The sequence below is a fragment of the Mytilus edulis genome, chromosome 1 (genome assembly GCF_963676685.1).
Source record: "Mytilus edulis chromosome 1, xbMytEdul2.2, whole genome shotgun sequence".
Taxonomy (NCBI): domain Eukaryota; kingdom Metazoa; phylum Mollusca; class Bivalvia; order Mytilida; family Mytilidae; genus Mytilus; species Mytilus edulis.
In genome coordinates, this window is record NC_092344.1 from 85550255 (window position 1) to 85554654 (window position 4400).

Consider the following 4400-nt stretch of genomic DNA (forward strand, 5'->3'; position numbering starts at 1 on the left):
TTTCAAAAATTAATGATAAGCAAAATTATATATTTTCTGAATATTTATCAATTAAAGAAATTTTAAAATCAGTTCAAATATTTAAATATTTAAATTGAAGGATAATAATGAGAAAACGACTCAACAAAAACAGCATAAAACCTCTGATGCATATTTCTCATATTTATAGACTGGAAACCAAATGATTGTTTTGTTTTAAACAAGATGAAGATGTACAAAGTTTCAATTTTATTATCGTTACAACATGTAATGTTAACGTTCTGCATACAGATGTCTAATTTCATTTATATTAATCTTGTTTATGAAGGTATGATCATTTGATATTGGGTATTTTAAATGTTTTCTGTATATAGAATTTGTATATAGTAATGTTTTGTCTGTCAATTTTTAAAACATAAACATATTTATGTATATTTTACATTCCATTGTGTATATTACTAGTTCATTTTTTTACTAAGTTTAAAATTCAACATTATCCTTTAAAACAAACGATGATATGCTATATTTTAGTATCATCCTTTTTTATTTTTATTTTTTATAGTTTTGTCGAAAATATACTTCTTAGAAGATGTGAATAATGGAATTACAAATTTTACATAAATGGTTGTGAAAAATACTTGGTTATCTAAGCTAGAAAACCTTGGAATTTATATACATTTGCATTCCATAATTATTTATAGTTTGAACTAAGCATGCATCTTTCTTATTTCAATTGCTGTTTTTTAGCATAACTTTGACTTTGATTAAACATGATAAACATTAGATAATTTAAGTATATTGTTTTGATTGGGATAATTGCTAGTGAAATAAAAACTATAAATTTTGATTAGTGCTAGATATGATTTTCCAAATTTTTTTAAACTTTTGTGTTTCTTTTCTTAAACAACAAGGCTAAATCTTTTTATAATGTTTGGAAAATTTGTGATTAGGACAAGGTAAAAAAGTTCCTCTTTGAAACATATTTTTTTATTTATGATACTGGTGCCTGCCACTGGTGTTCACTTAAAAGGATGTTTGCTCCTCTATTTTTTTGAATTTTTGTCAGATTTACGGAATCCTCTGGTTTTATCCATGTATTAACATTAAAAAAATTTGCTCACTGACCCCTACTTTTCTTTTCATATTTTTATTACATATTGCTTAAAAAGCCATATTTCCAAATCTTATGAAATCCTTGTTATTTTTTCATAGTTTTTTTAACAATAAAGTTGCCAATGTTAAGTGAAAGAAAAATCTAGAGAGAATTATTTCCCGCCAAATTTTCAATGGTTCATTTCTTGAAAACAAGCTCACGGACCCTGCATCTTTTTAAACTTTTTTAGTTACTCTATTTATATACTATCAATTTATAACAGTCTTTTAAAAAGCTTGTTATTTTTAAACAGAGTAGCGAACATCCTTAATTACATAGAAAATTACATTTGACTGGAATTCTTGGAGGTTGTTTTTCAAAATTTGGCATGAATGGTGCATAGAAAGTAATTTATAAGCATTGTATTTTCATTCTTGTTGTATATAAAATGTAGAGTCACTAGCTTTATTCCATTTCCATGGGAAAACATTCAAATGCAGTTGGTGTCCATAGAAAATTATAGGAGATAAAGTTTAGCAATGGAATCTACTTTGAGTCGGACTTTGTCAATTATTTAGTTAATGTGAAATTATAAAAGACTTCAACAAGAGCAAACTTTCTGAATATTAAAGAGAAAAAAATATTAGTGATATTATAGACAACCATTTGAACAAGAATATGTCATTCTACTTCAACCAAATAACACAAAAGAAACGTAAGCAAAAAATCTCATATTCCCATATTTACTTGCTTTCTGGTTATTGTATTAAGTTTCAAGACTTATTGATGTCATTTGATACTTGTTTAAAATTAAATGTTCACATTACTTCTGATTTTGAGATATTGAAGTTTGGCTGTGAAATACAGTATCATCAGTGTATAAAATAGCTAGGTATACTGTTACATAAGTGCATAAGAAAGATTGGCTAATAGTGGGATAAGTGATTCTATGATATGACCTCTATTGGTCTGTAATTTGTAAAAAAAATATTTGCTCAAGATGAACTGTATCCATGGTGACAGGAAACATGCATTTCTAAACATAACAGAATATAGTAAAATGGTAATATGAGCAAATGATTCACTACAAAATATATATGTATATAACATTTCATCTGCATTACTTTAAAGAATAATTATTTGTTTTTTATTGTTTTGTATTTTCTCTTTTTTAAATTAAGTTGTATTAGTAAAATGCAAATTGTGAATTATGAAAATAGATTTACATATATAAATATAATCTTTATCATTGTAACTATCACATGTTTACATCAGTTGAAATTCATTTGCAAACATATCAAAATTCAACATTCCATCAAAATATGATAACATAATAACTTTCTTATACAAATCACTATTCCATATGTATATTTGAAATAAATAAAAACAATATGTCTATAAACTTTATTTTATTTATTAATTATTCCCCTACCCACAAAATTGAAGTGGACTTTCGGTTTGCACTCTGTGTCTGACTGTTTGTCTGTCCATCCATCAGTCCAGCAAATCAGTTTTCCAGACTTTTTTCTTCATGCTTGAATATATAGATTTGATATTTGGTATTTAGTGTTTTGTTTTATCATGACAATTTACAGGTCAAATTTGATTTTCACGATTTTAGCTTTTCTTATGGTTTAGTTAAAGCCCTTTCCCTAGAATTAAAATTTTTGATGAAATATTTATTAAGGTGGTACCTAACACTACAGGGTGATAACTCTGTAATATCAGCTGAACGTTTTAATTCGCTTGTATTGTTATGGAAATTAATGATCAAAATTAGTGTTTGTCAAACTGCTATCTTTCGGACCATTTTTAGCTCACCTGGCCCGAAGGGCCAAGTGAGCTTTTCCCATCACTTTGCGTCCGGCGTCCGGCGTCCGTCGTCCGTCGTCTGTCGTCGTCGTCCGTCGTCGTTAACTTTTACAAAAATCTTCTCCTCTGAAACTACTGGGCCAAATTAAACCAAACTTGGCCACAATCATCATTGGGGTATCTAGTTTAAAAAATGTGTGGCGTGACCCGGCCAACCAACCAAGATGGCCGCCATGGTTAAAAATAGAACATAGGGGTAAAATGCAGTTTTTGGCTTATAACTCAAAAACCAAAGCATTTAGAGCAAATCTGACATGGGGTAAAATTGTTTATCAGGTCAAGATCTATCTGCCCTGAAATTTTCAGATGAATCGGACAACTCGTTGTTGGGTTGCTGCCCCTGAATTGATAATTTTAAGGGAATTTTGCTGTTTTTGGTTATTATCTTGAATATTATTATAGATAGAGATAAACTGTAAACAGAAATAATGTTCAGCAAAGTAAGATTTACAAATAAGTCAACGTGACCGAAATGGTCAGTTGACCCCTTTAGGAGTTATTGCCCTTTTTAGGCCATTTTTAACCATTTTTCGTAAATCTTAGTTATCTTTTACAAAAATCTTCTCCTCTGAAACTATTGGGACAAATTCATCCAAACTTGGCCACAATCATCATTGGGGTATCTAGTTTAAAAAATGTGTGGCGTGCCCCGGCCAACCAACCAAGATGGCCACCATGGCTAAAAATAGAACATAGGGGTAAAATGCAGTTTTTGGCTTATAACTAAAAAAACAAAGCATTTAGAGCAAATCTGATAGTTGGTAAAATTGTTTATCAGGTCAAGATCTATCTGCCCTGAAATTTTCAGATGAATCGGACAACCCTTTGTTGGGTTGCTGCCCCTGAATTGATAATTTTAAGAAAATTTTGCTGTTTTTGGTTATTATCTTGAATATTATTATAGATAGAGATAAACTGTAAACAGAAATAATGTTCAGCAAAGTAAGATTTACAAATAAGTCAACGTGACCGAAATGGTCAGTTGACCCCTTTAGGAGTTATTGCCCTTTTTAGTCCATTTTTAACCATTTTTCATAAATCTTAGTTATCTTTTACAAAAATCTTCTACTCTGAAACTATTGGGACAAATTAATCCAAACTTGGCCACAATCATCATTGGGGTATCTAGTTTAAAAAATGTGTGGCGTGACCTGGCCAACCAACCAAGATGGCCGCCATGGCTAAAAATAGAACATAGGGGTAAAATGCAGTTTTTGGCTTATAACTCAAAAACCAAAGCATTTAGAGCAAATCTGATATGGTGTAAAATTGTTTATCAGGTCAAGATCTATCTGCCCTGAAATTTTCAGATGAATCGGACATTCCGTTGTTGGGTTACTGCCCCTGAAATGGTAATTTTAACGAAATTTTGCTGTTATTGGTTATTATCTTGAATATTATTATAGATAGAGATAAACTGTAAACAGCAATAATGTTCAGCAAAGTAAGATCTACA